The sequence below is a fragment of the Podarcis tiliguerta genome, assembly GCF_965153285.1.
Source record: "Podarcis tiliguerta genome assembly, chromosome: 17".
NCBI lineage: Eukaryota > Metazoa > Chordata > Lepidosauria > Squamata > Lacertidae > Podarcis > Podarcis tiliguerta.
Genome location: NC_139550.1, coordinates 23,548,071 through 23,558,413, shown reverse-complemented (window position 1 = coordinate 23,558,413; position 10,343 = coordinate 23,548,071).

Genomic DNA, 10,343 nt, shown 5'->3' with positions numbered 1-10,343 from the left:
AGGAGATTCACTTGACTTTGAATTCTTCTTTCTAGACATTCATTTGTTCATACAACAAGGTGTCAAGATCTCCACATTTTCAAGCAGCATAGATCTTTACAGGTTACCTTTTTAAGCTGAAGTTCGATAGATGAGGCAGAGTCGTGATTTATATGTGAGTTTTGTTTTTGCAACAAAAGCCATTCTCATACTGTATGAGGAGCAACTGCCAAGATGCATTAATCAGACCTTAATTAACAAGGAAGAAAGGTGATAATTTACATTTATTCTGGATTGACACATTGTACTTTATTTAGCAAATGAGAGCTGTCAGGTGCTACCAATGAACCTTAGATTGAAGACTGAGGGTTGGAAATGTGTCTTCTGACTGCCGGAGCCTTTGTAGGAGGGAGACTTCAGTGTGTTTATACAAGGATCATTAGACATACCTCATGCTAAGCTTTCATGAATCTTTGAATACGTAACACTCAAAGGTCATCAGGTATGAAATATTTTATAACAGCACACTGTCATCATCTGTGAGAAAAGGTGATTTATCAAAACCACAATTCACATATTGCAACTGGAGAAGGAGCCAACTTTTGCATGGAATTTCTTAAATGTAATAATTTTTAATGGGAGAAGATGAGGGACCTGGATCTTGGTCAATATGCCAAAGGATAAGGGGAGAGAAGGAGGGGAGAGAGAGAGGAAGGCAAGAGACACAAAAGGCCTCAATGGAATGATGTGTGAACTCATTCTAGTCCACCTAAAAAACAAATCAGTATTCGTCAAGCTCAGAAAATTGCTAATCGGTAGTTCTTTTGAATCCAATTCAGAGTCTAACTCTGACCTTGTTGTGCCCCTAATGTTGCCCTCGAGGCTGCATTCAGACAGCACTTAATTCCATTGTTTCCTTACCTGGAGATTGTCACTTTTATGTGATCTTTCACATTTTTTTGGAAATCTAGTGGAATCTGGTGGATGTTTGGTGCTCATTTGTGTGCTAACTGCTCCCAGAAAAAGACGACCTTTGCAACCCTGTTAACCTGGAAAATCGTGGGACGAAATCTGGGGTGGTATCCTGTCATTTTCATGAATGAGTTATGGTGGAGCAGAGGTGTGCATGCACATAAAGAGTGGTAGCATGTCCATTGGAATATGCTGTTGTGTCACACCACACCTGGTGGTGTGAATGAAATTGAGCACAACGCAGTGGTATATTGCTGAAAAGAAAAGAAAAACCAGCTCCATCTTGGAACAGTGTAAAATGACCATTCATAACTAGGATAGAAGCTCTAGCTCAGGCATAGGCAAACTTGGTCCTCCAGATGTTTTGGGACTACAACTCCCATCATCCCTAGCTAACAGGACCAGTGGTCAGGGATGATGGGAGTTGTAGTCCCAAAACATCTGGAGGGCCGAGTTTGCCTATGCCTGCTCTAGCGTTATAACCAGAAAAACAAACACAATAACCCCCACAGCAGAATGCACTCTGAGTGTGCAGCTGTGTCCAATCTCTCCAGCACCTCATACATGGGCAGTCATGACCCCCATCCACCCATGTGTCTGCCTCACATCAAGCCAATCCACCTCCTAAACACCACTTCTCCTTCATCTCTCCATGGTTTCCCTATCTCCCCTTGTCCTGCTGCATTTCATTCCAAGGTAAAGGTAAAGGTAAAGGTAAAGGTAAAGGACCCCTGGATGGTTAAGTCCAGTCAAAGGCAACTATGGGGTGTGGCATGCATCCTGCTTCAGGCCAAGGGAGCCAGCGTTTGTCCACAAACAGCTTTCCGGGTCATGTAGCCATCCTGACTAAACTGCTTCTGGCCCAACTAAACACCATGACGGAAGCCAGAGTGCACGGAAATGCTGTTTACCTTCCTGCCAGAGTGGTACCTATTTATCTACTTGCACTGGCATGCTTTTGAACTGCTAGGCTGGCAGGAGCTAGGACCATGCAATGGGAGCTCAACCCATTGCAGGGATTCAAACTACTGACCTTCTGATTGGCAAGCCCTTGGGCTCTGTGGTTTAGACCACAATGCCACCCATGTCATTCCTAACCACCCCTTTAACTACACAGAATATCTTCATTATTTTTCACTGGTGGTCACAGTTCAAATCCTACATGTAAATCCATCTGACTATTATATTTCTCCAAATATTCTACAAATGGATTCCTCACCTCCCTAGAATCTGTTTGGTGGCTTCTTCCATTCAGGGCTTTGAAGGATTGGACTATAAGTGTTTTAGCTTATTTAGCATGAAAAATGATACATTAAGTAATTATATATATTTTTCATCTTCAAAGGTCTCGACTAGCATTAGTTAATTAATCCTCAGAGGGTAGATATTTCAGTCCATTAATTGGCATATTAGTTTCACCCAAATCTATTCCCTTACCATGAAGCCAGTTGGGAACAGTGTGTTATAAACAGTAAATGAATGGTTAGATTAATTAATCTGTAAATTAAAAGGGGGCAGGGGCTTTCATAGTATTCAGCTACAGATATATCTCAAAATGTTGACTAACAGCAAAAATCATACTTTCCCCCCATGCACACACACATATAGGTGTTGGCTGTGCAGCATAGTTTAGTTGAAAGCAGTGATTTTCATTTGCACCAGTAAATACAATTATTAAGCAATTAACCAACAGGCAGTTATGGCTGGTAATTATCTTTGTTTAAATAAACACAAATTAGTTGTCTAACAATAGAATTTTGCTACTGGCTCAGCAAATTATTACATTCTGATGCTCACGCACCAGAAACCAGAGTTAGTGAAACTGACAGAATGTCGGTGGATTTAATAGGTCAGCCCTACAGGTAATTCTATACAAAAAGTATTTTTCATTATTACCTTCAAAAGTAAATGCCTTCTCCAAGGTGATGAATATTTTGTCAGCTAAAATTGCTAGTCTTTATAATGCGTAACATTCTTAGAAAATGAGGATTTAATTAGTAACCAATTAGTAAAAAAATTAAGCCAATTACCAAACACAATTTTATGTGTTAAATGTTAATTAAAGCCAGGGGTATTTTTAATAAAATTAATATGGAGAAAACAAATTATGAAAAAGAGCCAGTTTAACCTAACCTATTAATCTATTAATCAAGAACAGTGCTAGCTTCTTGGAGATAAATATATTGCAACTGCTAATTTAATATTCAGAGGTTCAGCACATAAGCAAAACCTTTACAATTTAGTATATCATTCACCACAATAAATGAACACAAATAAAATCATACAGCAAACTGGAATTTCATCTCAACGTTCAAGATCTCCAGTGAAGAAGACATCTGACATACAGGACTGTAACAGACATAGGACAAGACACGGGTAATCTGTACCATCCTGGCCATTAGGCGACCATCCACACAACAGGAAACAGGCTTCTGAGATGTAATAACATTTCACTGCAAAGCTATGGCAAACCCACTGAACTTTGCTTTGACAGGAATGCCTGCATGATAAAGTCAGTGCAAGTTGGGGTGCTTGAAGAATTATATATTGAGAAAGCTTCAGGTATTCAGTCTTTGCAAATCCCTGTACCAAATGACCTGATCTATGCCTCAAACTAATGTGCCCATCTTGATAGAGTTATCTACTGGATTTTGCAGTTCTTAGCAGTTAAAGTGTATGGAGACAGACATTTAAACATGTACGTTGGGAGAAAATATACCTATGCATATGTCTGTATGCTGCTAAATCCCATTCATAGCAAGCCCACTGAAATTTACGAAGCTGAGTTAGTTGAGTCTGTTAACTTTGAATGGGTCTTGTCTGAATAGGACTAGCTTTGAATACAACCCATAGGGTTTAAATGTGCATTTTTTAGAGGATTGTTTTTAAAATACAGATCAGTGCACAAACCAGGATGGAATTATAGAGAAAAACATCAAAAAAACAACAACAATGCAGATCGGCTATAGTCTGTACAAGTGTCCATCCATGTCCATTTAAGTGCAAGTGCTGTTGTATGTCTAATATCCTGCCCTCTCGTGAAAGTCCGGGGCAGCTAAAAAGTTAAAAACAAAGTTAGAATTGCAACACACTGTTCAATATAAATTAACTGCATGATAGTTACAGAAATGACTCCTGTTATTGCTCCAGAGGCTTGTCAGAAAACCAGCCACAAAAATGGGGTAGTACCACTAACAGGTGAGGAAGGAAGGAAGGAAGGAAGGAAGGAAGGAAGGAAGGAAGGAAGGAAACTGCTTAACTTTGTCATTTATTGTGAGCCCAATGCATTTTGGGGAAAATCCAGCATGCCTAGCAATCTCCATAAGACATGTTGAACAAAGGATAGAAACAATGCAAGGAGACCTTTGCTAGCAGACCACGGAAGGAGGAGGTGGAAAGGAAGAGCAGGCTTAAGTAGCCTGATTACTTCCATCCTTTTGGGAACTCCTGCCCAAGACTCCCTCTCCATGGAAGAAACAGTCGTGTTTTCTCCTGTGTGGCGAATCCACTCCTTCTGAAAGGCACTCGCTGCCTGCCTGGTCCCCCTCTTCATCCCGCCAAGCCAGTTGGCAGCAGTAACAGTCTCACAACCTCTTCTGTTTTAAGGTCTTCACAGCAGGCAATAGCCATGCTTATTTTCTCATCAGTTTCCCATGTGCCTCTGGGCCCATGTTGGGAATGCACTCTGGGGAATCAAAATGGTGGCAGTGTATGTTTGTGTGTGGCTGCCAGGAGCTGTGCTGTGGCGGTAGTGCACCCGCTGGGAAAAGCAGAACAAAAGTAAAGACCCTCTGGCGGGCAACCACTGAAGGGTCTGTAGAGTCATCTTGAAGGCCCCAGACTTATGCTTGGCAGCCCTGTCTACGCGGCATCGCTTCCAGAATCACGGCCTTTGCTCATATGACCCCAATCCACAAATCTACAGCCAATAAGCGATAGACATTTTCAAGTCGTAGGAAGATAGATTTTGGCTCCTTTATGTCAACAGCTATTGTATAACTGAGCATTTACTAGAGCTGGTTGGGAGACTTCCAGCAGACGCATTTTCTAGAGGTGTTTTACAGCCCAAGAGAAATAGCTCCTCACTGTGGAGAACTTTATGTCCTGGACATCCATAATGTGCAGTCTCCTGGAAAATGTACTGAGAAGAACTGGGAGGCTGCGGGAACATCCTCCACTCCTCTGTGATTGCAGTTCCCATTGGAGACATACTCAGGTGCCATTTGTTATCATGCGAGAGCAGTAATAATCACATTGCCTAAGATGACGGACACAAATCACTGGGTTTGCTTGAAGCTATCTAGCTGTGTGGCCATTTTCAGAAAGCTTGTGATTCGATAGCTCAGCCAAATTGGTGAATGGTCCATTTGTGAATGACTGAACTGACCTTAACCACTAAGAAACAGGAAGTAGAAATTGATTGCAGTGAAAACAGAACTTTGAAAATAATAAAAGGATCATTACAGCATTCCTAATCTTTTTTCAGATTAAGGTTATACTACTACACAGCAGTTTTTTTCTGGGGGGACGCAGGGTTACGCATATCCCTAAACATTTTGTGAATCTAACGGGAGAAGAAACTAAAACTGTCAATTTCAGTTTTGTCCAGTTCTTCCTTTCCTTCAATCTTCATGAAGTTCAGTTCTCCATTTGTGATCTCTCCCCCCCCCCAAAAAAAATCATCATGAAAATTCATCAAGGAATTTTACTCCTAATATACATACATTTATGCAATTTTAACTGATAAACACATTTTTCCAAAATGATTTCCCCCTAATATAATATATTTCAATGTTATGTTGACAAGAAAAGCATGATCATGCTCAATTTACTCCCCAAATATGCAATTTTGTACACATTACTTGGGTGTAGGACTGCACTGCAAAATTCAGAGAAATGTTAAGTTTGGAGAACGGTTTGAGCATTGCTTCAGGAGCTGTGAGTTAGGTGAAGGCACCTTTAAATGCAAACTGGATCAAATATCTCCTCCATCCCTTCACCCCAATCTCTTAACACATGAGAGACTCTGGCTTAGGTTATTTGGCTCCATGTTGAGTATCTTCCAAATGGTAAGTAGCCAGGATTACATCAAACACAATAAAGGATTGGGATACTTGTCTACATCCATGGAACAAGATTATTCTCACTGGATCAAAACACTCCATTCCCACACCTAAAAAACTTTGTTATAACCACTTCACACATGACCGTCAATTCAGGTGCACAACCAAGATTTAAAAATGTAAAGCGAGAATGAGATAAACACATGCATTCACAGAATTCAGTAATAGAACTGGCTGCAATTCCCTGCTCCCACTCTGTGTCTTGAACAGACATGATATAAGGCCACAACACATTGCATGTGGCCTGATTAACCCCAGGAAGATCCATTTCGTTGAGCCAGTTTATGGCCAGACAAGAGTTTATATAGATAATAACTAGAGAAGTACAATGATTATTGCCAGAAAACACTTTATATTAATTCTTCTTCATTTCCCTCATACTTCTGGCTTTTGTATTAGCCTGATGTTGAGCACCTAAAGACCTTTTTTCCCTCTGTGTGTGATGTTTCTATGCTTGTAGACATAAAGCAGATTCATCTGCTTTCCCCTATTCATCTAAATGTGAAAGGGCAGATGGTGTCTCCCTCCTATAGCTTAATAAAAAGACTCCAGTCTCTGGGGCTATAAATCCACTTCCTCTTGCCAGCATGATATTCAACCCAAATTTTATTTCAAGGCAATTGTTTCTGGTTTACAATGTTCTGAGCCCCTTGGTGTTATATCAGTGGAGGTTCTGTATTAAATATCCTTTCTGTTCTTATCCTTAGTATTAGTTTATCCCTGTCAGAACAAAATGGAGAAGCAACAATATTCCTCACAGAATATTTCCTCTGCATGTAGTGGTAAATTTCATTCTTCACAAGCATGTGGAATTTGGCCTGTTCTCTATCTACCTCCACTGGCAATAATGTTACATGGCATGCTTGAAAAATAAGCCAGGCTAAAGCTTTGTCAGATGCTCTTTCTTGTGAGCTAGGCTTTGGGATGGAGCTAAAGGGGCAATGGAACGGTCCCCAATATGAACTTTATGAGAGAGCCCCTCCACACATAGGAGCACTGTGTATGCACCAAAGTTTTTACACCAACTTCCCCAGGCTAGATGTTTGGTGGTAACCCCATCACCCGCAGTCAGTATGGCCAGTGGTCATGGGAGCTTCAGTCCATAGCCTCTGGAGGGTACCACACTGGAGAAGACTTCTCCAGACTCCAGTAAAAGAGTGGTGTTGATGTCAAAAGACCTGCAACATTCTGGACCATGTGTTATGATGTTTCATGGTCTGTACAGTTAAAGCTATGGTTTTCTCAGTAGTGATGTATGGAAGTGAGAGCTGGACCATAAAGAAGACTGATCACCGAAGAATTGATGCTTTTGAATTATGGTGCTGGAGGAGACTCTTGAGAGTCCCATGGACTGCAAGAAGATCAAACCTATCCATTCTTAAGGAAATCAGCCCTGAGTGCTCACTGGAAGGACAGATCTTAAAGCTGAGGCTCCAATACTTTGGCCACCTCATGAGAAGAGAAGACTCCCTGGAAAATACCCTGATGTTGGGAAAGATGGAGGGCACAAGGAGAAGAAAGAGGACAAGATGGTTGGACAGTGTTCTCGAAGCTACCAACATTAGTTTGACCAAACTGCAGAAGGCAGTGGAAGACAGAAGTGCCTGGCATGCTCTGGTCCATGGGGTTATGAAGAGTCCAACATGACTAAATGACTAAACAACAACATCTGGTTACCTGAAGGATTGCTTGCCTCAACAGGTGTCTAGCAATGTACTAAGGTCCTCTTCAGAGTCCCTTCTTCAGGTTCTTTTGCCATCTGAGATGCAGTGAAAGGGCAGTTGATCTGCCCTGAGTGTGTTGTGCTCTCTCCAGGTAGACCTGATGTTCACCTGCATCACGCTCCTTTTAGAGATAAGCAAAGACTCCCCCTCCAATCACTTTAGCTTACTGGGTGATTTTATGCTGCTCCAATTTAATTTGGCTGCTATTTGATTTTGTTTGTTTGTTTGTCTATTCATGTTTTATTGTATCGAGATAATCTTGTAATACCCCCCCCCCCGCAAGGGCGGGGTAAAAACAAAAACAAGCCACTTATTAAATTAATAATGACTAAGCAGTACATGTAAAAGCTTTAGAAGCATTTACACGTCATAAATTTCACCAGTGTCATGCACAATGTGTCAAAATCAAGGACTAAATTTTATTTTGCTTGAATTCCATTTCTGTATTTGCATTTTATCCTTTTTTAATCACTGTATTAACTTAGTCATGCTGGCCACATGACAGGCTGTACGCCTGCTCCCTCGGCCAATAAAGCGAGATGAGCGCCGCAACCCCAGAGTCGGTCATGACTAGACCTAATGGTCAGGGGTCCCTTTACCTTACTATTAACTTTTGAACTAAGATACTTGATAAAAGAATACTTAGTACACTATCACACACTAAGGTATGTGTATCTAAATGAATAATGAGGAACCAATGTAAATTATTTTCACATTCAGAAAAAATCAGAAAATAGGTATTAGGTAATAGTTAGATATGTAATGATATCTGTCCCCTCTCATTTCAACTATGCCCACTGCTAATGCAAGTCTTCCAAAATAAACAGAATCATGTGTCTGATCTAATTCGATAACATAGTGCACTCCCAGATTCAGCAACCCCATTCACCCTTTCTTATTAGGATGTGGAGTTGTTTGTTTGTGTGTTTGTGTTTGTGTTTGTGTGTTTTTTGTTGTTGTTGTTGCTGCTGCTGTTGTTTTGCTAATTCAGTTTTCTCCAGGGAGGGTCTGAAATAAAAATGTCAATTTCAGGAGTAGAATCATTTTAGTTATGCCTAGTATATCCATGATAGAAGAAGTTTGTGACACCACCTCTTAACATCTTGTGAAATGCTCATCCAAACTGGGCCATAATTACCCTCAAAATTCATTTAATATTTGGGTTATAAAAGTACTTGATTTACTTATTAAAAATTTCCTCTCTAAACAGTCAAATGTCTTGTGAATATCCAAGGCCAGAATCATCAAGTTGGAATTAGTCTTGATTCTTATACAAAATTCAATAGTACTCAATATTTTTCTATTTGGATCAGTGATATGAGTTGAGGTTCCCTTCTAGTACAAGTTCACAGGATGCAAAGGTTTGTAGTTTCCTAAATAAAGTTTTCAAAACCTTAAATTGCCCTCATTTGGAGGTATAAATTTAACTAAAAGTCATATATTTCATACCATCTATGATGCCCCTCAGACACACAACCCTACAATTTCTATCCTAGAGTGTGGCGAATATTCAAATATCCAGATGACTGTTTAAGATTATGGCTACTTTGTGGGATTTTGATGAGCCAGCAGCTACTAGATGTGGACCAAACCATTTATACCTTAATAAAACCTCTTTCTATTGAACTTTTCTGTTGTTTTAATTAGTGGGTTCATGGGTTCCAAAAGAGCAGGGCGCAATTAGCCCCAGAAGAAGATGAAGGAGGAAGAGAAGGAGAAGGAGAAGGAGAAGGAGAAGGAGAAGGAGAAGAGGAGGAGAACAATATTACTCCATTTGTTTCCCAGGGGAGATTTCCGTTCAAACATTTTTATCAATGACAGTGCCTCCATTGTTTCAAAATTAAAGTAGTAAATATTTTTTTAAAAAAGCTTCTATAGATAGGGTGTAGCTATCTGACCATGGCACCTCTAACTGCATCCAGGGCATTCAAAAGTTGCTTAGGATAGTGAGATAAGAAAAGTCAATCAAACTCAGAGGTACTTAGATGTAGACACAAGAAAGCACCTCCTTGCATCCCATTCATACCTCACTTCTGGAAATGCTAATTTCTGTATACTTCTTCCTACCCTCTATTCAAAATACCACGGGTGCTTTCTTCTGCTTCCTCAGTGGTTCTTAGTTGTGTGGCCTCTGGTGGGAGTTCCAAACCTAATGCTATCAGCCAAGCCTAATGCTGTTCACCACTGATAGTTGTCTCATATTCCATGTGACAACAAGCCAAAAATAGTTTCGGCTGTTGAAAAGCCAGGGAATTTTCGGGCCTCACTTGTAATCCACTAGTTTCTACCGATGCTACACTCCTGCCCAACAACATTTTTTTGTGGGGTCTTCACCACATAACCTCTGGATTCCATCAATTGCTAAACTGGATTGGCTCAGAAAATAAGCCAGGCAGTTTCAAATTATTTCCTGACTTGTTCCAAGGAAACTTCCCCATCTGTAGCAGCTGCAAGGTTAAGGTCCAGTCGTGACGGACTCTGGGGTTGCGGCACTCATCTCGCTTTATTGGCCAAGGGAGCCGGCGTACAGCTTCCGGGTCATGTG